The sequence below is a fragment of the Neofelis nebulosa genome, chromosome 12 (assembly GCF_028018385.1).
Source record: "Neofelis nebulosa isolate mNeoNeb1 chromosome 12, mNeoNeb1.pri, whole genome shotgun sequence".
Lineage (NCBI taxonomy): Eukaryota > Metazoa > Chordata > Mammalia > Carnivora > Felidae > Neofelis > Neofelis nebulosa.
In genome coordinates, this window is record NC_080793.1 from 38,766,287 (window position 1) to 38,793,744 (window position 27,458).

General features: G+C 39.9%; 1 protein-coding gene and 1 long non-coding RNA gene across 2 annotated transcripts in view; one reads left to right on the forward strand and one right to left on the reverse strand.

Annotated features, from left to right (window-relative positions):
- UBAP1 (ubiquitin associated protein 1) overlaps positions 1 to 24,402 on the reverse strand; it is a 65,177-nt gene extending 40,775 nt beyond the window's left edge. Inside the window, exon 1 of the mRNA XM_058695104.1 lies at positions 24,221 to 24,402. The gene's annotated coding sequence lies outside the window, so the exon portion shown is untranslated. The remainder of the gene's footprint in view (positions 1 to 24,220) is intronic.
- A 90-nt stretch (positions 24,403 to 24,492) lies between these two features.
- LOC131491767 (uncharacterized) lies at positions 24,493 to 25,614 on the forward strand. The gene is made up of 2 exons (XR_009251631.1): positions 24,493 to 24,758; positions 25,192 to 25,614. It is a non-coding gene; the product is annotated as an uncharacterized LOC131491767 (long non-coding RNA).
- Positions 25,615 to 27,458: the final 1,844 nt, after the last annotated feature.

Sequence of the window (27,458 nt, forward strand, 5' to 3'; positions counted from 1 at the left end):
TGCAATCAATGAAAGACTGACCTCAAAGAGAGGAAATACAATAAAAAAAAGAATAAATCGGTAGTTTCTAAGACCAGTAAGAATACCACACAAATGGTCACGGACGTATAACAGGTGTTTCAGTTTATTGATAATAAAGGATGTAATCCATGATGAAGAGCTAACTTACAAATTGCTCCAAATAACACTGCATCATCACTCATAAAACAAAAACTACAGGGGGGCACCTGGGTGGCTCAGTTGGTTAAGCATCCAATTCTTGATCCTGGCTCAGGTCATGACCTCGTGGTTCATGAGACTGAGCCCCACCTCTGGCTCTTCACTGACAGTGCAAAACCTGCTTTGGACTCTCTCTCATTCTCTGCCCCTCCCCAACTCATGAGCACAGGCTGTCTCTCAAAATAAATAAATTAACATTTTAAAAAAACAAGAAACACAAAACTATGCAACAGAAGAACTAGGTAGAAATACATAATTAATAAGATAGATATAACTTATATCAAAAGCACCCTGAAAGCAGAATACACCTACAGTACCCACAGAACACTGTACAAAAGTCTAAGTAAATATTAAGCCACAAAGAAAATTCTAATAAATATCCAAAATCAGAAACAGCACAACTGGGGCACATGGGTGGCTCAGCCAGTTGAGCGTCCGACTTCGGCTCAGGTCATAATCTCACAGTTCATGAGTGTGACCTCTGCATCAGGCTCTCTGCTGTCAGAAAAGAGCCTGCTTCAGATCCTCTGTCCCCTCCTCTCTCTGCACCACCCCCACTTGCTCTCTCTCAAAATTAAATAAACATTAAAAAAAAAAAGGGTGCCAGGGTGGCTCAGTTGGTTAAGCATCTGACTCTTACTTTCATCTCAGGTCATGATCTTGCATTTTATGAGTTCGAGCCCCGCATCAAGTTCCACACTGACAGTACAGAGCCTGCTTAGGAGTCTTTCTCTCTCTCTGTCCCTCCCCTGCTCATGCTCTCTTTCTCAAAAACAATAAACAACAAAAAAAAATTTATTTTTTTTTAATTTTTATTTTTATTTTTTAATATATGAAATTTACTGTCAAATTGGTTTCCATACAACACCCAGTGCTCATCCCAAAAGGTGCCCTCCTCAATACCCATCACCCACCCTGCCCTCCCTCCCACCCCCCATCAACCCTCAGTTTGTTCTCAGTTTTTAACAGTCTCTTATGCTTTGGCTCTCCCACTCTAACCTCTTTTTTTTTTTTTCCTTCCCCTCTCCCATGGGTTTCTGTTATGTTTCTCAGGATCCACATAAGAGTGAAACCATATGGTATCTGTCTTTCTCTGTATGGCTTATTTCACTTAGCATCACACTCTCCAGTTCCATCCACGTTGCTACAAAAGGCCGTATTTCATTTTTTCTCATTGCCACATAGTATTCCATTGTGTATATAAACTACAATTTCTTTATCCATTCATCAGTTGATGGACATTTAGGCTCTTTCCATAATTTGGCTATTGTTGAGAGTGCTGCTATAAACATTGGGGTACAAGTGCCCCTATGCATCAGTACTCCTGTATCCCTTAGATAAATTCCTAGCAGTGCTATTGCTGGGTCATAGGGTAGGTCTATTTTTAATTTTCTGAGGAACCTCCACACTGCTTTCCAGAGCGGCTGCACCAATTTGCATTACCACCAACAGTGCAAGAGGGTTCCCGTTTCTCCACATCCTCTCCAGCATCTATAGTCTCCTGATTTCTTCATTTTGGCCACTCTGACTGGCGTGAGGTGATATCTGAGTGTGGTTTTGATTTGTATTTCCCTGATAAGGAGCAACGCTGAGCATCTTTTCATGTGCCTGTTGGCCATCTGGATGTCTTCTTTAGAGAAGTGTCTATTCATGTTTTCTGCCCATTTCTTCACTGGGTTATTTGTTTTTCGGGTGTGGAGTTTGATGAGCTCTTTATAGATTTTGGATACTAGCCCTTTGTCCGATATGTCATTTGCAAATATCTTTTCCCATTCCATTGGTTGCCTTTCAGTTTTGTTGGTTGTTTCCTTTGCTGTGCAGAAGCTTTTTATCTTCATAAGGTCCCAGTAATTCACTTTTGCTTTTAATTCCCTTGCCTTTGGGGATGTGTCAAGTAAGAGATTGCTACGGCTGAGGTCAGAGAGGTCTTTTCCTGCTTTCTCCTCTAAGGTTTTGATGGTTTCCTGTCTCACATTCAGGTCCTTTATCCATTTTGAGTTTATTTTTGTGAATGGTGTGAGAAAGTGGTCTAGTTTCAACCTTCTGCATGTTGCTGTCCAGTTCTCCCAGCACCATTTGTTAAAGAGACTGTCTTTTTTCCATTGGATGTTCTTTCCTGCTTTGTCAAAGATGAGTTGGCCATACGTTTGTGGGTCTAGTTCTGGGGTTTCTATTCTATTCCATTGGTCTATGTGTCTGTTTTTATGCCAATACCATGCTGTCTTGATGATGACAGCTTTGTAGTAGAGGCTAAAGTCTGGGATTGTGATGCCTCCTGCTTTGGTCTTCTTCTTCAAAATTACTTTGGCTATTCGGGCCCTTTTGTGGTTCCATATGAATTTTAGGATTGCTTGTTCTAGTTTCGAGAAGAATGCTGGTGCAATTTTGATTGGGATTGCATTGAATGTGTAGATAGCTTTGGGTAGTATTGACATTTTGACAATATTTATTCTTCCAATCCATGAGCAGGGAATGTCTTTCCATTTCTTTATATCTTCTCCAATTACCTGCATAAGCTTTCTATAGTTTTCAGCATACAGATCTTTTACATCTTTGGTTAGATTTATTCCTAGGTATTTTATGCTTCTTGGTGCAATTGTGAATGGGATCAGTTTCTTTATTTGTCTTTCTGTTGCTTCATTGTTAGTGGATAAGAATGCAACTGATTTCTGTACATTGATTTTGTATCCTGCAACTTTGCTGAATTCATGTATCAGTTCTAGCAGACTTTTGGTGGAGTCTATCGGATTTTCCATGTATAATATCATGTCATCTGCAAAAAGCGAAAGCTTGACTTCATCTTTGCCAATTTTGATGCCTTTGATTTGCTTTTGTTGTCTGATTGCTGATGCTAGAACTTCCAGCACTATGTTAAACAACAGCGGTGAGAGCGGGCATCCCTGTCGTGTTCCTGATCTCAGGGAAAAAGCTCTCAGTTTTTCCCCATTGAGGATGATGTTAGCTGTGGGCTTTTCATAAATAGCTTTTATGATCTTTAAGTATGTTCCTTCTATCCCGACTTTCTCAAGGGTTTTTATTAAGAAAGGGTGCTGGATTTTGTCAAAGGCCTTTTCTGCATCGATTGACAGGATCATATGGTTCTTCTCTTTTTTTTTTGTTAATGTGATGTATCACGTTGATCGATTTGCGAATGTTGAACCAGCCCTGCATCCCAAGAATGAATCACACTTGATCATGGTGAATAATTCTTTTTATATGCCGTTGAATTCAATTTGCTAGTATCTTATTGAGAATTTTTGCATCCATATTCATCAGGGATATTGGCCTGTAGTTCTCTTTACTGGGTCTCTGTCTGGTTTAGGAATCAAAGTAATACTGGCTTCATAGAATGAGTCTGGAAGTTTTCCTTCCCTTTCTATTTCTTGGAATAGCTTGAGAAGGATAGGTATTATCTCTGCTTTAAACGTCTGGTAGAACTCCCCTGGGAAGCCATCTGGTCCTGGACTCTTATTTGTTGGGAGATTTTTGATAACCGATTCAATTTCTTCGCTGGTTATGGGTCTGTTCAAGCTTTCTATTTCCTCCTGATTGAGTTTTGGAAGAGTGTGGGTGTTTAGGAATTTGTCCATTTCTTCCAGGTTGTCCAATTTGTTGGCATATAATTTTTCATAGTATTCCCTGATAATTGTTTGTATCTCTGAGGGATTGGTTGTAATAATTCCATTTTCATTCATGATTTTATCTATTTGGGTCATCTCCCTTTTCTTTTTGAGAAGCCTGGCTAGAGGTTTGTCAATTTTGTTTATTTTTTCAAAAAACCAACTCTTGGTTTCGTTGATCTGCTCTACAGTTTTTTTAGATTCTATATTGTTTATTTCTGCTCTGATCTTTATTATTTCTCTTCTTCTGCTGGGTTTAGGCTGCCTTTGCTGTTCTGCTTCTATTTCCTTTAGGTGTGCTGTTAGATTTTGTATTTGGGATTTTTCTTGTTTCTTGAGATAGGCCTCGACTGCAATGTATTTTCCTCTCAGGACTGCCTTCGCTGCATCCCAAAGCATTTGGATTGCTGTATTTTCATTTTCGTTTGTTTCCATATATTTTTTAATTTCTTCTCTAATTGCCTGGTTGACCCACTCATTCGTTAGTAGGGTGTTCTTTAACCTCCATGCTTTTGGAGGTTTTCCAGACTTTTTCCTGTGGTTGATTTCAAGCTTCATAGCATTGTGGTCTGAAAGTATGCATGGTATAATTTCAATTCTTGTAAACTTATGAAGGGCTGTTTTGTGACCCAGTATATGATCTTGGAGAATGTTCCATGTGCACTCGAGAAGAAAGTATATTCTGTTGCTTTGGGATGCAGAGTTCTAAATATATCTGTCAAGTCCATCTGATCCAATGTATCATTCAGGGCCCTTGTTTCTTTATTGACTGTGTGTCTAGATGATCTATCCATTTCTGTAAGTGGGGTGTTAAAGTCCCCTGCAATGACCACATTCTTATCAATAAGGTTGCTTATGTTTATGAGTAATTGTTTTATATATCTGGGGGCTCCGGTATTCAGCGCATAGACATTTATAATTGTTGGCTCTTCCTGATGGATAGACCCTGTAATTATTATATAATGCCCTTCTTCATCTCTTGTTACAGCCTTTTTTTTTTTTTTAATTTTTTTTCAATGTTTTTTATTTTATTTTTTTGGGGACAGAGAGAGACAGAGCATGAACGGGGGAGGGGCAGAGAGAGAGGGAGACACAGAATCAGAAACAGGCTCCAGACTCCGAGCCGAGCCATCAGCCCAGAGCCTGACGCGGGGCTCGAACTCACGGACCGCGAGATCGTGACCTGGCTGAAGTCGGACGCTTAACCGACTGCGCCACCCAGGCGCCCCTCTTGTTACAGCCTTTAATTTAAAGTCTAGTTTGTCTGATCTAAGTATGGCTACTCCAGCTTTCTTTTGGCTTCCAGTAGCATGATAAATAGTTCTCCATCCCCTCACTCTCAATCTAAAGGTGTCCTCAGATCTAAAATGAGTCTCTTGTAGACAGCAAATAGATGGGTCTTGTTTTTTTATCCATTCTGATACCCTATGTCTTTTGGTTGGCGCATTTAATCCATTTACATTCAGTGTTATTATAGAAACATACGGGTTTAGAGTCATTGTGATGTCTGTATGTTTTATGCTTGTAGCGATGTCTCTGGTACTTTGTCTCACAGGATCCCCCTTAGGATCTCTTGTAGGGCTGGTTTAGTGGTGATGAATTCCTTCAGTTTTTGTTTGTTTGGGAAGACCTTTATCTCTCCTTCTATTCTAAATGACAGACTTGCTGGATAAAGGATCCTCGGCTGCATATTTTTTCTGTTTAGCACACTGAAGATATCGTGCCAAGCCTTTCTGGCCTGCCAAGTTTCAAAGCAGAGATCAGTCATGAGTCTTATCGGTCTCCCTTTACATGTGAGGGCACGTTTATCCCTTGCTGCTTTCAGAATTTTCTCTTTATCCTTGTATTTTGCCAGTTTCACTATGATATGTCGTGCAGAAGATCGATTCAAGTTACGTCTGAAGGGAGTTCTCTGTGCCTCTTGGATTTCAATGTTTTTTCCTTCCCCAGGTCAGGGAAGTTCTCAGCTATAATTTCTTCAAGTACCCCTTCAGCACCTTTCCCTCTCTCTTTCTCCTCTGGGATACCAATTATGCATATATTATTTCAAAAAAAATTTTTTAATGAAATAGCACAGCCAACAGTCAAAACACAAAAAGATTAGAAATTAATTACATCAGAACACACACACACACACAAAAAAAATCCTACTACCAAAGCTCTAAACTGTCTCTTGATCAAAGAGGAAACCAAAAATAAAACTGCAGAAAACAATGACAATGAAAATACTGCATTTAAGAACCTACAACATGCAGCTAAAGCAGTAATCAGGAAAATTCACTGCCCACTCAAGTACTAAGAAGAAAATTCAGGGGCGCCTGGGTGGCGCAGTCGGTTAGGCGTCCGACTTCAGCCAGGTCACGATCTCGCGGTCCGTGAGTTCGAGCCCCGCGTCAGGCTCTGGGCTGATGGCTCGGAGCCTGGAGCCTGTTTCTGATTCTGTGTCTCCCTCTCTCTCTGCCCCTCCCCCGTTCATGCTCTGTCTCTCTCTGTCCCAAAAATAAATAAAAAATGTTGAAAAAAAAATTTTTAAAAAAAAGAAAATTCACAGCACAATGACTTAGGATATAAAAAACCACCTGAGGAAAACACAAGAATGGAAACAGGGACATAAGCACAAAACAATCCATTAAAAATCAGAAAAATGACCAACTAACAAATTAAGCCAAGAGCTGTAATTTGGAAAATAAACCATCCAACTAACTTAATTTTAAAAGGAAGGGGTGGGGGGGCACACCTGGGTGGCTCAGGTCATGACCTCACTGCTCGTTGAGTTTGAGCCCCAAATCAAACTGTGCTGACAGCTCGGAGCCTGGAGCCTGCTTCAGATTCTATCTCTGTCTCTCTGCCCCTCCCCTGCCCGTGCGCTCGCTCGCTCTCTCTCGCTCTCTCAAATATAAAATATAAAACAAAAAAACAAAACAAATATATATATATAAATAAAAGAAGAGACAGGGGTGCCTGGGTGACTCAGTTAAGCGTCGGACTATGACTCAGGTCATGATCTCACAGTTCATGGGCTCAAGCCCCACGTTGTGCTCTGTGCTGACAGCTCAGAGCCTGAAGCCTGCTTCAGATTCTGTCTCCCTCTCTCTCTGCCCCTCCCCTTCTCGCACTCTGTGAGTCTCTCTCTCTCAAAAAGTAAAATAAAAGAACATTTTTTTAAAAAAGGAGAGAAATAGTGTACACAACAGAGGAAATTAAAATAATCTGAAGACACTGCTTTGTTCATCTCTTTGCAAATACAAGTGACAACCTGGATAAAATGATCTTCTAGGAAAGTACTATTTATCAATACTAACAATACACAAGGCAGAAATCTTAACCAGACCAATAACCACAGGGAAAACAGAAAAAGCTGTCAAAGAGGTCTTGCAATCCAAAAGAAACCTAACTGCAATGACATTTTAATGGTTTCAAAACACAGGAAAAGACGTTTCTAATTTTTTTTTGCAAAGCAAGCATAATATTGACGCTATCAAAGAAAAAACTACAAAAAAAATCTCACGTATGCATGGAGATAAAAAATCCTGAAAATAAAAATGCAAACCAAATTTAGTAATAGATTATAGGAATACATCACATCCAAGTGGGATTTAGCCCACACATTCAGGATACTTCAATACTAGGAATCTGTTGATATACTTCACCATTCATTAATAGATCTAAGAAGAAAAATCATATAGTCATCTCCTTAACATGAGATTGAAAACAACAACAAAAACAGAGGGCACCTGGGTGGCTCAGTGGGTTAAGCATCTGACTTTGGCTCAGGTCATGATCTCACAGTTTGTGTTTTTGAGCCCTACACAGGGCTCTGCACTGACAGTGCCAAGCTTGTTTTGGATCCTGTCTCCCTTCCTCCCTCCCTCCCTCTCTCTCAAAAATAAACATTAAAAAAAAAAAGGGGGGGGGGCATCTGGGTGGCTCAATTGGTTAAGTGTCTGTCCATATCTTGGTTGCTGGGGTCAAGACCTGCATCAGGCTCTGGATGACAGTGTGGAGCCTGCTTGGGATTCTCTCTCTCCCTCTCTGTTCCTCCTGCATGTGTGTGCGCTTGCTCTCTCTCTCTCTCTCTCTCTCTCAAAACAACAAAACCATCTCTCTCAATACCAAAGCCAGAGAATGTTGACTAATGGGGAAATAAAGGATTCCCATAAAAACAAGATGTCCACTATTATTGTAATTTGTTAACATTATTTAACACTGGATGAAAGAAGTTAAAAGGTATAAAAAGTTAGAAAAAAGGGGCACCTGACTGGCTCAGTCTGTTGAGCGTGCAGCTCTTGATCTCGGGGTCTTGAGTTCAAGCCCCATGTTAGGTCTAGAGATTGCATAAACTTAAAAAGTAACTTAGAGGGGCGCCTGGGTGGCGCAGTCGGTTAAGCGTCCGACTTCAGCCAGGTCACGATCTCGCGGTCCGTGAGTTCGAGCCCCGCGTCAGGCTCTGGGCTGATGGCTCAGAGCCTGGAGCCTGTTTCCGATTCTGTGTCTCCCTCTCTCTCTGCCCCTCCCCCGTTCATGCTCTGTCTCTCTCTGTCCCAAAAATAAATAAAAAAACGTTGAAAAAAAAAAAATTTAAAAAAAAAAAAAGTAACTTAGAAAAATGGCTTTCCAAGGGAAACCCCAAAACTGAAATACTATTACAAATAAAAGGGAATACAATGTTTCTAGATACAAAATTAATATAGGCATACTTTGCCTTACTGTGCTTTGCTTTACTGCACTGCACACTGTCTTTTACATACTGAAATTTCAAGACTTCAGTGGAAGAAGTAAGTGCAGATGTGGTGGAAATAGCAAGGGAACTAGAATTAGAAGTGGGGTCTGAAGATGTGACTGAATTGCTATAAGCTCAGGATAAAATTTTAATGGATGAAGAGTTGCTCCGTATGGATGAGCAAAGAAAGTGCTTTCTTGAAATGGAATCTACTCCTGATGGAGATGCTAAGAAAACTATTGAAATGACAGGAAAGGATTTAAACTTTTTTTATTTTTTAAAGAGTGCATGAGCCAGGGAGAGGGGCAGAGTGAGAGAGAAGGGGGGGGGGGGAGACAGAATCTCAAACAGGCTCCACATTCAGTGCAGAGCTCAATGCAGGGTTTGATCCCACGACTTTCAGACCATGACCCGAGCCAAAATCAAGAGTCAGACATTTAACCAACTGAGCAACCCAGGCGCCCCTGACAGCAAAGGATTTAGAAATTACAGAGAGTGATTTGATAAAGCAGTGGCAGAGTCTGGGAGGACCAACTCCAATTTTGAAAGTTCTGCTGTGGGCAAAATGCTATCAAACAGCCATCTCATGCTAAGGAGTAATTGTTCATGAAAGAAAAGGTCAATGGAGGGGGCGGAGGGGGGGGGTGCCTGGATGGCTCAATTGGTTAAGTGTTCAACTCTTGATTTCGGCTCAGATCATGATCTCATGGTCCCTGGGATCAAGCCCCACTTTGGGCTCTGCACTGACAAAGCAGAGCCTGCTTGGGATTCTCTCTTTCCCTCTCTCGCTCTCTCTCCCTCTGCCCTCCCCAGCTTGTGCATGCGCACTCATGCTCTTTCAAAATAAACTTTAAAAAGAAAAAAAAAAGAAAAAGTCAATCATTGCAGCAAACTTTACTTTTCTCTTATTTTAAGAACTTGCCACAGCTACCCCAACCTTCAGAAACCAACACTCTTATCAGTCAGCAGCCATCAACATCAAGGCAAGACTCTATACCAGCAAAAAGATTACAAATTGCTGAAAGCTCAGATGATGGGTAACATTTTTTAGTAATGAAGTACTTTTTAATTAAAGTATGTAGGGGCGCCTGGGTGGCGCAGTCGGTTAAGCGTCCGACTTCAGCCAGGTCACGATCTCGCGGTCCGTGAGTTCGAGCCCCGCGTCAGGCTCTGGGCTGATGGCTCAGAGCCTGGAGCCTGTTTCCGATTCTGTGTCTCCCTCTCTCTCTGCCCCTCCCCCGTTCATGCTCTGTCTCTCTCTGTCCAAAAATAAATAAAAAACGTTGAAAAAAAATTAAAAAAAAAAAAAGTATGTACATTGTTTTTTCATTTTTTAGGTTTTTTTATTTATTTTGAGAGACAGAGTGCACACACAAGCAGGAAAGAAACAGAAGGAGAGAGAGAATCCCAAGCAAGCTCTATGCTGTCAAAACAATGAGATTATGACCTAAGCCAAAATCAAGAGTCAGACACTTAACCAACTAAGCCACCCAGGTGCCCCTGCTACATTGTTTTTTTGCTTTTAATGTTTATTTTTGAGAGTGAGACAGAGTGTGAGCAGGGGAGGGGGAGAGAAAGAGAGAATCTGAAGCAGGCTCCAGGCTCTGAGCAGTCTGCACAGAGCCCAAAGCAGGGCTTGAACTCACAGACTGCTAGTTCATGACCTGAGCCAAAGTCAAACGCCCAATCGAGCCACCCACCTGTTCTTGTACATTGTTTTTTTAGACACAATGCTATTGCGCACTTAAAAGACTACAGTACGGTACAAACATAACATTCATGTGCACTGGGAAACCAAAAGGTTCATTTGACTTGCTTCATTGTTCACTTTATTTGGTGGTCTGGAACCAAAGCCAAAGTATCTCCAAGGTATATTCTAAAACAAATGCCCTTCATATACACAATAACTAGATAAAATATAATTGAAACATGCAATGTGCCACAGAGGTAAGAAGCAGGAATAAACTTAAGATACAAAGGAAGAAACTAAAGCTCTACTAAGCAACAGAAAAGAGGACTTATGTAATTGGAAAAGCATATACTAAATCTTGGATAGGACACATTACATTATTAAGATTGATTCTCCTTAAGCTACTCTATAAATGTGTCATGATAAAAGTGAAAACTAAAGTCTTCTCTTTTATTAACTAGAAAAGCTGATTCTAACTTTCATATGGAAATAATATAAGTAACAGCAGCCAAGAAAACTGTGAAGAAAATAATGGAGACTAGACTGTCAGATATTAAAATATTTATTGTAAGATTTAACACTTACAGCTGTGCCATACTGGCACATAAAGAGATCAGTGGAACAGAACAGAAATCCCTAAAAATACCCAAATTTGGAAATGTGGTATATAATAAAGCTGCCATTTAAAATTTTGTGAAATGATGGGGGCGCCGGCCAGCTCAGTCAGTAGAATGTGCAACTCCTGATCCCAAGGGGTCATGAGTTCAAGCCCTATGTTGGGTACACAAATTACTTAAAAATAAAATCTTGGGGGGCGCCTGGGTGGCGCAGTCGGTTAAGCGTCCGACTTCAGCCAGGTCACGATCTCGCGGTCCGTGAGTTCGAGCCCCGCGTCAGGCTCTGGGCTGATGGCTCGGAGCCTGGAGCCTGTTTCCGATTCTGTGTCTCCCTCTCTCTCTGCCCCTCCCCCGTTCATGCTCTGTCTCTCTCTGTCCCAAAAAAAATAAATAAAAAATGTTGAAAAAAAAAATAAAATCTTGGGAGGCGCCTGGGTGGCTCAGTCAGTTAAGTATCCAACTTTGGCTCAGGTCATGATCTCATAGTTTGCAGGTTCAAACCCCGCATCAGGCTTTCTGCTTGAGTATGGAGCCTGCTTGGGATTCCCTCTCTCCCTCTCTCTCTCTCTCTCTGCCCCTCCCCTGTTCTCTCTCTCTCTCTCTCTCTCTCAAAAATAAATAAACCTTAAAATAAAATCTTAAAAAATAGAAAGTGAGGAAAGTGACAAAAGGAAGGAAGGAAGGAAGGAAGGAAGGAAGGAAGGAAGGAAGGAAGGAAACTTGTGATGTAACAGGGTAGCTACTTAGAAAAAGGTTAGAGGCTCACCTCATACTCCATCCCCAAACAGATTCCAGATCAAAAGTGTAGTAACATTATGCAACTACCCAAATATATCAATCCTATTTTCATTCTACATAGAAAGGTACAGAGCAAAAATAACTTTCTGAGACTCAAAATTCAACAAAAGGCTTACCTTATTTAAAAAAAATTAGAAAATGAAGGTTATTTTTTTGTTTATTTTTTTATTCAGTAATCTCAACATCCAACATGGGGTTCAAACTCATGACCCTGAGATCAAGAGTCTCATGCTCTTCCAACTGAGCCAGTCAGGCACCCCAGAAAATGAAGGTTATTTTAAAGACAGGTTGCTGTAATGTACAAGTTTTCTCACTAATTATTTGAAAATGATGCTTTACCAATTATTAATCATACGGTATACTTGAGGCTATAAGAGCACCTAATGACTCAAAGCTAATTTTTTTCTTTTTTTGGTAAGTTTATTTTGAGAGAAAGAGCAAGCATGTGTACATCCAAGTACAGAAAGGGCAGAGAGAGAGGGAGAGAGAGAGAATCCCAAGCAGGCTCCACACTGACAGTGCAGATGCAGGGTTCAAACTCATAAATCCTGAGATCATGACCTGAGCCAAAATCAAGAGTCAGTCACTTAACTAAATGAGCCATCCAGGCTCCCCACAAAATTCATTTCACATAGTTTAATACCAAGTGGTTATAGCTGAGTATCAACTTGCTAAAATTTAAAAAGCAATTAGCAGTACATAAAAATATAGTATTTGTCAAGGTAAATTACTGACCCAATCTGTTTTCATGAGAACTGCTGTTAAGAATTCTAGCTAGGGGCGCCTGGGTGGCGCAGTCGGTTAAGCGTCCGACTTCAGCCAGGTCACGATCTCGCGGTCCGTGAGTTCGAGCCCCGCGTCAGGCTCTGGGCTGATGGCTCGGAGCCTGGAGCCTGTTTCCGATTCTGTGTCTCCCTCTCTCTCTGCCCCTCCCCCGTTCATGCTCTGTCTCTCTCTGTCCCAAAAATAAATAAAAAAAAAAAAAAAAAAAAAAAAAAATGTTGAAGAATTCTAGCTAATTCTTGGGGGCCTGGGTGGCTCAGCTGGTTAAGCGTCCGACTCCTGATTTTGGCTCAGGTCATGATCTCAGGGTTCATGAGATCAAGCCCTGCATTGGGCTTTGCACTGACAACACAGAGCCTGCTTGGGATTCTCTCTCTCTCCCTCTCTCTCTGCTCCTGCCCTCCTCACACTCTCTCTCTCTCAAAATAAAAAAATTAAAAAGATTCCCTCTCTCCCTCTGGTCCTTTCTCTAAAATAAAAATTAATTAAAAATTAAAAATTAACGAACTCCTACTAATTTCAAAATGGGTCAGGAAAAATCCAGATAAGGATTTCCTCAACTCTGAATCAACTCTGGGTTCCTCTTAATTCTATAAGCATCTAGCATATCTAATCTTTAGCAGGGAGGGAGGCCTTTTCATATCCCCTTGCCCTCTTCCCTTAAACTTTCTGAAAATATGATAATTCTGTAACTAATATTCCTAACTAATATGTATTTTATAAATATGAGTAAACAAAACAATGCCCTTAAAACGAAAAACTTAAGAATGATTTTTGTAATCACCAATAGTCTGAAATCATAAGGCCTATGAGACTAACATAATGTAAGAACAAGAAAGTGCTGACAATTACAAGTTAGAATGAGGAGTCATAACATAAAGCATTAGCTAATTAGAAATTTTTAATCAGTATCTTAACCAATTCATTACACCTCATTTAACATATTTTCTTCAACATGATTTAGAGTTTAGTAGAAGTACAATGTCGCAGGGGCACCTCACTAGCTCAGTCAGTGGAGCATCCAACAACTGATCTCAGAGTTATAAGTTTAAGCACCATGCTGGGTATAGAGATTACTTAAAAATAAATTTTTAAAATGTAAAAAATAGGGGAACCTGGCTGCCTCAGTCAGTAGAGTATGCTAGTCTTGATCTCAAGGTCACGAGTTCAAGCCCCACGTTGGGCATGGAGCCTAATATATATATATGTATATACATGTGCACTTATATAATAAAATATAAAAAGGAAAAAAGGGGAAAATAAAAGTATAATGTCCCAAAAGGAAATACAGCCACAAACTTATCAATTCAATTCTTTCAATTGTGAATTAACATTGGGAAAAAAAATAATTTCAAGAAGTAACTGAAGCAAAAATGTCATCTCCTCCCCAACTCTTTCAAAAATCACATCACAGAGAGCCTGGTTGGCTCAGTCAGTTAAGCATATGACTTTGACTCATGTCATGACTTCACAGTTCTTGAGTTCAATTCCCACATCAGGTGAGTTCGAGCCCCCCTTCAGGTGACCATGAGCCCTGCATCCAGTGATCTCAAGCCCTGCTTTGGGTGGGCCCCACTTCTCTCCCTCTTTCTCTCTCTGTCCCTCATGGGATTCTCTCACTTGCACCCTCTCACACTCTCTCAAAAAAAAAAAAAAAAAAAAAAATCGTATCACAACTAAAAAAAAATCGTTATCACAACTCATGCCAGAATGTAAGAAAGAGAACTCCAGACAGTTAAAAACATGAGTTCTAGCCTTAATTTTTCCATCAGTTTGGGATGGTTTAGAGCCTGTCAAAATCTTTGGGGGAGGAAAGAATAATTCAGGACTGCTTCTATAAAAAGAGGAAGGCTGGAACAAATGATCTCTGACAACCTTTTCAGAATTAAGGGTCTGGATATATTCTTTTATAACTATGGACTTAAGCAGCTTTTATGCTCTTATAATAAAAATAATGCAAGACTTCATTCAAATTCTTAGTTATGACAGCATATAAACACATGTAATCACTTGTTGAGCCTATGATTCAGTATGTACACACAGTCCACACCCACTTTTTTAAGTAGAAAATGCTTACTATTTAACACTAATAACCCTATTTCGCTCTACAAGTAGCCAATTCAACATAATTGATTGACTTGTATTTTATACAAGGAAGCTAAACATCATACCATGGGCTATGAATCTGACCCGAGAGAAATAATCACAAACATAATTTTTCTGTTCTTCCAACAGTCTTCATGCTCAGTGGATTACATCATTCTGTTAGAGTCATGTGAAATCTGAAAGGTTTTTCCCATGGAAACAAAGAACTAACAGAGCCCTGTTCACCAAACTCAAGAACTTATACCCCAAAGGGAATATTGTGCAGTACCAAAGGAACAAACAATATAAAGATGGCACAACTTCATAAAAGCAGATGATCCTCATCAGTAGCCTAATGGTAAGTCACAATGCCTATGACACTTCATTTCATTCATCACGCATTCATCATGCATTTTATCCATCACCCTTCATTTCATCACGCATTTTATCCATCTCACATGATCACAAGAAGGGGGAGTACAGTACAATAAGACACTTTGAGAGAGAGAGACCACATTCACATAATTGTTCTATTTTATTTTTTATTATTGTTGTTAATTTCTTACTGTGCCTTATTTATAAATTAAAACTGATCATACCTAGCCAGATACATAGAACACCTGGCTGGCTTTGTTGGTAGAGCATGCAACTCTTGACCCAGGGTTATGAGTTCAAGCTGCAAGCTGGGTGTAGAGATAACTTAAAATATTTTTTAAAAGATGAATAAATAAAATTGGTCATACATATATATGTATAAGAAAAACCTTACTACAGATCTTCTTCAACTTACGGAGTTTCATCTCAATAAAACCATCGTAAATTGAAAAAAAAATCCTGGGGCGCCTGGGTGGCTCAGTCGGTTAAGCGGCCGACTTCAGCTCAGGTCATGATCTCGCGGTCCGTGAGTTCGAGCCCCGCGTCGGGCTCTGTGCTGACAGCTCAGAGCCTGGAGTCTGTTTCAGATTCTGTGTCTCCCTCTCTCTGACCCTCCCTGTTCATGCTCTGTCTCTCCCTGTCTCAAAAATAAATAAAACGTTAAAAAAAATTAAAAAAAAAAAAAAAATCCTGTCACAAATACAATTAATACACCTAACCTACTGAACACCATAGCTTAGCTGAGCCTACCTTATACGTGCTCACAACACTTTACATTAGCATATACTTGGACAAAATAATGTAACACAAAATCTATTTTATAATAAAGTGTTGAATATCTCATGTAATTTATTGAATACTGTACTGAAAGTGAAAAACAGCTGTATGGGTACAAAATGGTTATAAGCATATAAGCTGTTTACCCTCATGATCACATGGCTGACTGAGAGCTGCAGCTGGCTATCACTGCCCAGCATTATAAGAGAGTATCATACCATAACCTGGGGAAAAAATCACAATTCAAAATTCAAAGTATGATTTCTACTGAAAACATAATGCTTTCACATCATAAAACCAAAAAATTGTAAATCAAACCATTATAAGCTGGGGACCATCTGTATATAAACTGGACAACTGCACAGTTTCAGGCATCCACTGAGGGTCTTAGAACATATCCCCTTGTGGATGGCAGGTGGGGGAGGAAACCACTGTACACAACAGAATCTTCCTTCTTTATTTTACAACTGAGAAACCTTAATCTGAAATGATTTCTAATAAAAAGACACAAAAAACACACAGATCTTTTCATTAATCTTAGGCACTTTATAGTTATCTATCAAAATAGGTTGTAATTTCTATCTGGTAACAAAACATATTCTTCTAACAAATAAAAAAAAGATTTATAATATTAGAAATTAAATAGTACAATGGAGTGAATCTAAGGAGGGTTATTATAAGGATTAAATAACATAATACAAGCAATAGTTACTCACCAGCGTCTACTGACACCTCCTCACCTTCCTAAATCTTATTTTAACAAAGCCACATTTCAATGGCTTGTACTTACTCTATAGAACAAAGAAAGGTGATTCCAAAAGACCATCACCTACAGTAAGAAACTCATTTTTCTAAATTTTTTGAAACCCATTTATTTTTGTTTATTTATTTATTTTTGCAAGAGAGCACGTGAGTGGGGGAGGGGAGGAAAAAGGGGGGGGGGGGGCGGAGAGAGAGAATCCCAAGCAGGCTCCACACTGCCAGCATAGAGCCCAACTTGGGGCTTGAACCCTTAACTCAGATCACGATCTGAGTTGAAACCAAGAGCCAGACACTTAACCAACTGAGCCATCCAGGTGACCCGAAAACCATTTATTTTTATATTGACTTATGAGTTCCTGGCAATCAAATGGAAAATTCTCTATAAAGGTTAAATATATGATTTCAGCATACTTATGTACTAAATCTTTTGCAACTCTCCTGGAAAATAATCAAAAGTCTATCATCCTTCAAATAATAAGAAAATATTCCGGGGTGCCAGGGTGGCTCAGTCTGTTCAGCGTCTGACTTCAGCTCAGGTCATGATCTCATGGGTCATGAGTTCAAGCCCCATGGCGGGCTCTGTGCTGGCAGCTCAGAGCCTGGGGCCTGCTTCAGATTCTGTGTCTCCCTCTCTCTGCCCCTCCCCTGCTCACACTCTGTGTCTCTCTCTCAAAATAATAAACAAACATTTAAAAAAATATATTTCACTAAGTTTCTTCTCCCACCATCATTAAAAGTTGAATAAACTTTTAAAAAGAATGAAGATACTGGTATACATACTAATTTAGACTAAAAAAAAAAAATCACAGCACATCACTAAAACTTCAATATAGTGGACTATGTCCATTTTAAAATATATATATATACAGTACAACCTTTTCATATCCATGTCAAATAGAGAATCAAATCTTACCAGATTACTGGAACAGTTACTTAATAATATCCCAGGTGCCTGGGTAATTGATAGATAGATAGATAGATAGATAGATAGATAGATAGATAAAATAGGCAAACCTGTGTTTTCAAAAGAAAAAAAAAAGGGGGCACCTGGGTGGCTCAATTGGTTAAGCATCCGACTTCGGCTCAGGTCATGATCTCTCGGTTCCGGAGTTTGAGCCAGAGTCAGGCTCTGTGCTGACAATTTAGAGCCTGGAGCCTGGTTTGGATTCTGTGTCTCCCTCCCTCTCTCTCAAAAATAAACAAACATTAAAGGGGCGCCTGGGTGGTTCAGTCAGTTAAGCATCTGACTTCGGCTCATGCAGGTCAGGCTCTCAGTCCGTGGGTTCAAGCCCGGCGTTGCACTCTGTGCTGACAGCTCAGAGCCTGGAGCCTGCTTCAGATTCTATATCTACCTCTTTCTCTGCTGCTCACACTCTCTCTCTCTTTCCCTCTCTCAAAAATGAATAAACATTTTTAAAAAATTTTTTAAACTTAAAAAAAAAAAAAAAGACATTCCAAATATGAAAGTTCAACATGTGGACTATATGTCGTATAGAATTACTTCCAATATAAATGTAAGCATAAATCTTTAAAATTTCTTACCTCTGTAACAATTTTGTCAACTCTAACACAATGCATAAATTATCCAACTACGTACAATCCAGCTAACTTACCTATAATGTATAGGGTGTATATGATTTCCAGGAATATGGGAAATATTAGCACCAAAAGCAACACAGGCAGTTTGGAAACCTGCTTGTAGCACAACAAAACCATAGTGCTTGTAGCACAACCTAACCATTGATTAGGCCGACATTAAAACTCAGAACACCACTGACTTCAAATAAAGCATCAATTCTGAGGTGCCTGGGTGACTCAGTTTGTTCAGTATCCAACTCTTGATTTCAGCTAAGGCCATGATCTCATGGTTCATGGGATCAAGCCCTGAGTCAAGGTGGGTTAGGATTCTCTCTCCTCTATCTCTGCCCCTCCCCCAACTCCCACTGGTGAGCGCTCTTTCTACTTCTCTTTCAAAAATAAATACAGGGTGCCTGCGTGGCTCAGTCAAACATCTGACTCTTGACTTTGGCTCAGGTCATGACCTCATGGTTCATGAGTTCAAGGCCCGCACTAGGATCTCTGCTGTCAGTGCAGAGCCCACTTCAGATCCACTGTTCCTCTCTCTCTCTGGGCCCTCCCCCTATACTCATGCACTCTTTCAAAAATAAATGGATAAACTTTAAAACCTGAGGCCAAGCCCCACATCAGAGAGAGAGAGAGAGAGAGAGAGAGAGACAGACAGAGCATGAATGAGGGAGGGGCAGAGAGAGAGGGAGACACAGAATCCAAAGCAGGCTCCAGGCTCACAGCTTGTCAGCAGAGCCCGACGTGGGGCCGGAACTCACAGACTGCAAGATCATGACCTGAGCCAAAGTCAGAGGTTTAACCAACTGAGCTACCCAGGCACCCCTGTTATACTAACTTTTTACTCTGAAACTGGTAATTAAAAGAACAAAGCATTTGTCCTTTTTATTTTTTTCTTTTTATTGTTTTTATTTTAATTCCAGTATGGTTAACATAGTGCTATATCAGTTTCAGGTGTACAATACACTGACTCAACAATTCAATACATTACTCAGTGCTCATCATGGTAAGTGTGCTCATCCACCCCTTTCAACAGGAACTAAACTTCAGTATAAGCCTGCTACTAAGGGAAAGCTCTTTAGAAAAGAACAATACTTCAAAAACATAAATATGACAGAAATAGCACAATGATACAATTTCAAAACTTCTAATTAAATAACTGATTCAAGTATCATCAGTGAATTCTAAACTATTAAGTAAAGATTTATAGGGAATTGTTTAAATAAATAAAAATAAAAAAATGAAATCAAGCTTCTAACTATTAGTTTACAAAAAATAGAGGAGCAAGTGAAAAGAAACACGAGAATGTACATAGGATACCTACAGGACAAATGGCCTGGTTTCTCCAATGAATCAATCATATGAAAAGGGGATAATTATCATATAATAAAAAACGCTTAGACATGAAAGCCAAATAAGTGATAAATACAGACCTTATCTGAACTGTGAATGGAACAAACTGCCTGTAAAGTGACATTTTTAACACAATAAGAGAAATCTGAATATAGATGACATTATATTAAGGAATTACTAATTGTTCAATGTGATAATAGCATGATGGTTATGTTTTTAAAAGAAAGCCTTAACAAAGGTTCGTAACAATGTATTTACAGGAAAGTTTGAGATTTGCTTTAAAATACTTCAGGCACTAGGGCGCCTGACTGGCTCAGGTTGTAGAACATGTAATTCTTGATCTAGGGGTCATGAGTTTGAGCCCCGTGCTGGGATAGAGATTACTTAAAACAATAAAAAAAAAAAAAAATTACAAACATATAGCATGTCTGGCAGAGAAGGGTTTCCTAAATATGATATAAAAAGCACAAACCATAAAAAGCTGAAAATTTCAATTCATTAAAATTATGAACTTTTCTAATACCAAGACTATAAAGAGATGAAAAGTCACAAATTGAAAACAGATTATTTGTAGCCCGTAGTTAGCAAATAATTAGTATACAAAATTACATATATAAAGAAGTCTTAAAAGTCAATCAGAAAAAGAGAAACAAGAAATTGGCAAAGAACTTGAACACACACTTCATGAAAGAAGCACAAATAATAAATGAATATATGAAAGGAGGCTCAACTTAAGGAAACATAATAAAAACCAAACAGATACCATTTCAAACCCACCAGATTAGAAAAAAATTTAAAAGTCTGACAATATCAAGTGTTGTGGAGGAAGTGAGGAAACCTAAACACATACTGCTGGCTCTTGACTCAGTAACCACAAGATGCACAAATACCATGAGCCAACTCAGTGACTCAAACATTAAAAGTGTTTGGTAAGCAATTAAGCAACTGATAATGACCAATCCAGAATTATGAGAACACACGCGGACTACTGCCAGATACAAATTCTGGCCCTTAATGAACTGAATCCAACCTGACACAATAGAAATAAGAAAACTTAGTCTCTTACCCAGTTTATCCAGTTTATTTCGTTAAGTACAAAATATTCAGGTATTCATTTCCTCAAGTACTAATGACATCTTAATGACTAAAATTTTAATGAACTATCTATCATTCCAGTTACACTATACTACAAAGAGAACAAGTAGTTTTAAACAGCTTTGAGTTCTTTGTCTCACTCTCTCTGCCCCTCCCCCGCTCATCCTCTGTCTCTGTCTCTGTCTCTCTCAAAAATAAACATTTAAAAAAATTTTTTTAAAGAATGAATGAATGAATAAATAAATAAATGAATAAATAAATAAAAATAGTGGCTATACTTTAAATTTACTTTATAGGAAATGAAATGGCCCTGTGACTGCCTAAGAGGGATGAAAGTGTAGCAGATGTAGTTTGGGCATTGAAGTTGAACAAATCTGAGTCCAAATCCAGACTCTACCATTTTATAGCTGTAACCTTAAATTACTCAACTTCACTGATCCTCAATTTCCTCAACACCTAAAAAGTATGTGTATCACAAACTGCCTACCTAATCAAAGATTAGAGATTATTGCAAATTGCAAAGATTAAGAGATTATGTCAAGTGCTTAACAATGCCTACCTCATTAGCACAGGCCCAGTGTTAGCACACTTCCCTTTATAAATCTTGCTAATCTCACCTAAAAATTTTAAAACCTAAAATTACAACTCTCAACTGATAGGAAAATAGTACTCTTAATTCAAATCATTTCCAATATTACAAAATTGTGCACTACCGGTTAGAAGAGGAATACCTGCCTACGTCTTCCTTTAACTGAAAGGCTCTTTCCTTTATTAGATTATGGAAAAAATAGATTTTCACTTATCTTCAAGATATAGAAGCAGGGATTCCCAAGTTATGCCAAAATATAAACTCATCTGATTTCTAAGATTTAATTCAAGTTTTTGATTCTAAATAAAAGCTATTTAATATTTAAGGTACTACATACCACTTTTTACATTTCCTGAAAAAGCCTGTCTAAAGAAAAATTACCTGATTAATGATGAATTGATGGTATTGGGATTTTTTGGTTTGCCTGTGGGAAAAAAGTTTACAGTTAAAATAATCTACATGTGGGGCGCCTGGGTGGCGCAGTCGGTTAAGCGTCCGACTTCAGCCAGGTCACGATCTCGCGGTCCGTGAGTTCGAGCCCCGCGTCAGGCTCTGGGCTGACGGCACGGAGCCTGGAGCCTGTTTCCGATTCTGTGTCTCCCTCTCTCTCTGCCCCTCCCCCGTTCATGCTCTGTCTCTCTCTGTCCCAAAAATAAATAAAAAACGTTGAAAAAAAAAATTAAAAAAAAAAAAATAATCTACATGTTAAAAATCTCAAAACAGGAGGGGCAGAAGGGTGGCAATTGGTTAAAGCATCTGACTTCAGCTCAGGTCATGATCTCCCAGTTCATGGGTTTGTCAAGCCCCACACTGGACTCCACACTGAAAGCCCACAGCCTGCTTGGGATTCTGGCTCTCCCCTCTCTCTCTGCTCCTCCCCCACTCACACTTTCTCTCAAAATAAATAAACTTAAAAAAAGAAAATCTCAAAACAGCAACACCAGAGTGACTCAGTCAGTAGGGCACACAACTCTAGATCTCAAGGTCACGAGTTCAAGTTCAAGCCCCACCTTAAGCATAGAGCTTACTTTAAAAAAAAAAAAAAAAACTCCAACTATTCAATTTAATTAGAGATCAGGGAAATTTATAATACAGGCCATCTACACTGTGGGATAATGAAAATACATTTGTAATGCTGAAAATACTCAAGAGGATTTTAGTCACTGAATTAAATTTCAGGAATCATCATTTTAAACACCTTACCACATTCAAGATGTAAAAGAAAAGACACACAAAATAAACTTAACATTTGCCAATCTGAGAAATATGAATAACCAGTGATGACTGTCTACAGACCTAATATTATCACTTCAGGATACTGTCTCCTTCAAAACCAAAATAAAAAATAAAATCTTTCAAGGGTGCTTGGGTGGCTCAGTCAGTTGAGCGTCCAACTCTTGGTTTTGACTTATGTCATGATCTCATGGTTCATGAGTTCAAGCCTGTCGGGCTCTGCACTGAAAATAAAGAGCCTGCTTGGAATTCTCTCTCTTTCTCTCTCTCTCTCCCTCTCTCTGCCCACCCCTCGCCCCACCCCACCCCGCTCACTCTATTAAACTTTAAAAAAAAATTTTTTTAAATAAAATCTTTCAGGGGCACCTGGTTGGCTCAGTCGGTAGAGCATGAGACTCTTGATCTCAGGGTTGTGAGTTCAAGCCCCACATTTGCGTAGATACTACTTTTAAAAAGGATTTTTTTTATGTCAATAAAAATAATGTAAATAATAAAATCTTTCAAGATACACACAAAATGTCATGATGAGGTCATGAGTCAAATTCTAAACCAAAGAAAAATTCAGAAACTTCTTATATCCACAAACTTTAATTTTCTTCCACTGTCTTTATTTCTAAAGTAACCCTTTTCTTCCAATGAGGCCATAACAAGTAAGTTATTTGCTGTGCAGTGATAGAGATGATCATTAGAGAAACATTAATTTTCCCATTTCCATAATGAGAATGACTCTTAACGCAACACAGAGCACACATTAAATGTTAAATGAATAACAGAAAAACGAAATAGAATGGATTAGAAATAAAAATTTAATTTCTAAAATTCCACTTTATAGGCTAATGCAGAGAATGTAATTCTTTTAGACTTTGAACACTTCACATTTTTTGTTATAACACAATACATAAACTTTCAGTTTAACTAGTTTGGGACAGTAACAAGAAAGAACTAGCTATCACTAAAGACTAAGTACCCTGTTTTTCCCACCATCAAATATGACAAAATTCCAAAGAGAAACATCCAACGTGTCTATCCAATTTCTCAAATGCTAATAATTATAACTGAGGAAAGAGAGAAAACACTAGTAAGTGGGGTTAGAACAGAAAGTATTTAATAGTCAACTAAATTGCCCAATCTGGTTTTCTAACACTGCATGTTATTTTAAAACTCTCAAATTTTCACTTCAGTTTAATATAAAATGCATTTTCATGCCCAGCCATACTTTTAAAAGACCAGTCTGGAAACAAGTACGTGTGGAGACAATCCAAAGTCAGAGATCCCTGATAGAGATCAAATAAATGAAGTATAACTTGATGTTCCACAGGAAAGATTTGGGACTGTTTCTGAGGCCCAGGTGGACTATACAGGTAAGTCTCCACCCAAGAAATAAACAAAAGAGGCAAGACAAATATACTGGGGAAGACCAGACAATGTCAAAGATATCCCCAAAGGCCCTTCACCCAGGCTCTGGTTTCCTCCCTATCTCCCTAATCTCAACGACTCAGGGAGAACTAAATCTGCATCTCACTTCCCCAGCTCACCCTCAACTCCAGATCACTCACCTTCTTTACTAAAATCTGGATCCTCCTCCCCGACATCCTCTAATTCCCACAGAGCTCTTACTCCAGCCAGATAGACATCTACTGCGCCTGTCTTTCAGTAAGGTATTAGTTCCCTTAATCCGAACTCATTTTCCGCATCCCATCTGCCTTCCGCCCCTTCAACTCGGGTCCCCTCACTCCGACCTTTCTCCCAGAATCCTCCCAAGTCACCAATTTCTAGCCCCTTACCCTCCCACTCCTCAGCTATAGCTCCTTTCTTCCGGCTCGGCCTCCAACCTCTTCCCTCCCCCATCCGTCTCCCGGTACCGGTCCCCTCCCCCAACTCCGCCCCTCTCCCCTTCTCCCAGCGGGAGGCCCCCCTCACCTGAACGCCGCTGCCGCCGCCGTCCCAGAAGCCGAAAGGTGCTGGCGCCGGCCGGCCTCCCAGGCTCGGTCCCCGCTGAGCTCCTGACGGCCTCTAGGGAGAGCGAACGCCACCACCTCCAACTCTGCCCGCCCGGGGCCAGGCCGTCACCGTAGCCACTGCCAGTACCACAGCCGCCATGTTGAAGTCCTACTTCCCTCCTCCTTTCCCTCACCACTCCGCCCCTTTGGGCGTCGGACGTCAAGGCGCCGCGCTCCACCCTCCCTGGGCCAATGGGAGGAGTCGACGGTGACGTAACTAATCTCTCTTCTGCCAAACAACTCTAGTTGCCTGGACCGCTGCAATTAGAACGAGTGGACCTTGCTGACCCATAAGGGAGAAAGGGAAGGGGGGTGGGGGGAGACACTCAGAGGTTAAGGCGTAGAGGCTGGAGAAGCGGCCCAGGAGGGAATCTGAGAGCCTCGAATAGTGAAGGGACGCACAAAGACTTACCAATGAGACCTACTTGGGAATGAGAATGTCTGGCTTCTGGTCGCAGGTCAGTGACCCGGTACAAGTCCTACCCTTTCCGGACCTCACTTTCCCCATTTACAAAGATTGGGTTGAAAGATGACCTCTAAATCTTCCTCCAATTGTGACATTCAACGATTTAAACTAGGTAATCCAATCCCAAATATTGACTGCCTTGTGCATTTATTGGATGTCTCTTGAAATTCGGTGCATGGAGGATTCATAACTGCGTGAGATGAATCTTTGTTCCCGAAAGTTCCTATTTGGTGAGAGAAATAGAAGCACAGTTAACTCGAGGAAAAATCAGAGAGTGATAATGGCCTAACAGGTGCGTTAATTGCTCTGGACAAAATGGCTTTTGGCTGGAGGATCAGAAAAGGTTCACATCTCTACACTTTCTGGGTACATAAAGAATGTGTTGTGCGCTCATACCTAATTCTTCAGCCCTGTTTTCTCTTCAGAGCTCCAGAGAAGGTACCGTTTGTACTTTGAAGGGTGCAGCAGTTTTAACTCACAATGAAAGAAAGTGGGCATTCCAGAAGGGGGAAGTTAAAATAAGCAGAGAATAGCAAATCGTCGATTCTGGATTATTTGCCTACTTAATTCAACAAATAATGGGCAGCCACAGAAGGCTTGTGGAAGACTACTGGAACAAAGCTCTTCATCAGAATTTAAATGGTAGCAGTGAATAAAATGGACTGCAGACTACAAGGCAGACTTCTGCACTGAGTAAAAAATTCACACCTGAAGTAAAGCAGAGACAGCAGGGATGGAGACCAGGGAATGAACTGAACCAAGATTGAAGGGATTAACTCAACAACACTCCCATGTAGAGAATGGGAGGAAGAATAAATCATGGGAGAATAAATCATAAGAAAAAGCAAGTTCTGGGGGTCTTTTTTAAACATAAAAAAAAAAAAGTAAGGTTTACTGAAGTGCTAGAGGAGATAATAGTGAGTTCAGCTGTCCAAATTAAGATGATGGCAAATTTTCCAGAGAGATGTCCAGGAGGGAATGTAAACTTGGAAATTAAAAAGAGGCAAGGAGTATATATGTGTAGTATACTGATACTTTTTGAGCAATTAAACTTTTCACTCATAATTCAACAAGCATTTCCTGACTACCTGCAGTATACCAGGCACTGTTCTATGCACTGGGGATAGAGCAGTGTATAAAAGAGACCCCTCCCCAAAAAATCCCTGCTCTCACAGAGCTTATATTCGAGAGGAAAATGACTAATAATAATGGTGATAGGTGTTAAGAAGAAAAAATAAAGCAGAGGAAAGGAGATAAAAAGGTATCCAAGGTTGAAATTTATAAAGGATGGTCAGGGAAAGGTGATATCTGAGTTAAAAATTGAGGGAAGTAAAAGATTTGGAGATATTTAGGAGTAGAAAATGCCAACTGAAGGGAACACCAAATAAGAGATCCTGAAGTGGAAGCTCACCTTCTATGTTCTAGGAACAGTATGCAGCCCAGTGTAGCTGGAATGGAGTAAGCAAAGAGGAGATGAAGTCAGGTGACCGGGGACTAAATCACACAGGGTCCTTTAGGTCATTTTAAGGACTTTGGCTTTCACTCTGAGCTGAAAGCCATTGGAAAGTTGTGAGCAGAGAAGGGAAATGATCTTTTTAGCAGGATCACTCTACTCACTGAGCATAAGCTAAAGAAGGGCAAGAGTGTAAGAAGAAAGACCATTTAAAAATTATCGCAGTATTCCAAGCAGGAAATGATAGTCCTAAGTAGGACTGTACAGTTGTAGTAGTAGTGAAACTGATTAGAAATAGCTCGGTTCTGGGTACATTTTGAAGGTAGCACAGTAAGAATTTGCTCCCAGATTCGATGCACGATGGAAATGAAAGGACTCAAGGATGACTTTAAGGTTTTTTACCTCAAATTCTTACAGGTTTGGCTAGAAGAATGGAAAATCAGATTGATTAAAATTTCTGAGGATAGGACCCTTTGGAACACTGACAAGGCATGGGAAGACGAAGCAGGGAAGGATTTGGAAAAGTGGTGACAAGAGGAGTAGAAAAGGAATTAGAAGACTATGGTGCCGGGCGCCTGAGTGGCTAAATTAGTTAAGCATCTGACTCTTAATCTTGACTCCGGTCATGATCTCACAGTTAGTGAGTACAACCCCCCCATTGGGCTCTGTGCTGATGGCATGGAGCCTGCTTAGGATTCTGTGTCTCCTTTTCTTTGCCTTCTCCCATTTGTGCAGGCTTTCTGTCACACTTTCTCTCTCTCAAAATAAATAAACTTTAAAAAAAATTTAAATGTCAAAGAAAAGAAAAGAAAAGAAAAGAAAAGAAAAGAAAAGAAAAGAAAAGAAAAGAAAAGAAAAGAAAGACTGTGGTGTCATGGAGGATTAGGAAGGGAAGAACCTTTGGAGGTCTGGGCCTGTGCCTCTTACAGTAGGACTCCCTGAGATCAGAGACATGCCTCCCGTATCAGATAAGGACTTCCTGAGATTTCCCCACCAGCCTAAGTCTCCTGATTCAATAATTTTTCCTTCTCTCCCTTCTTGCTCTAAGTAGGGATCAGGTTTCTGATCCCTGAGAAACACTGATCAGTGTTCTACTCCTGAGCCAGCCTGCTGTGTGCCTGTTCCCCATGGACACAACTCATTTTATTTTTTTAAAGTAGGCTCCACACCCAGCGTGGAACCCAGTGTAGGGCTTGAATTCATGACCCTGAGATCAAGACCTGAGCTGAAATCAAGAGT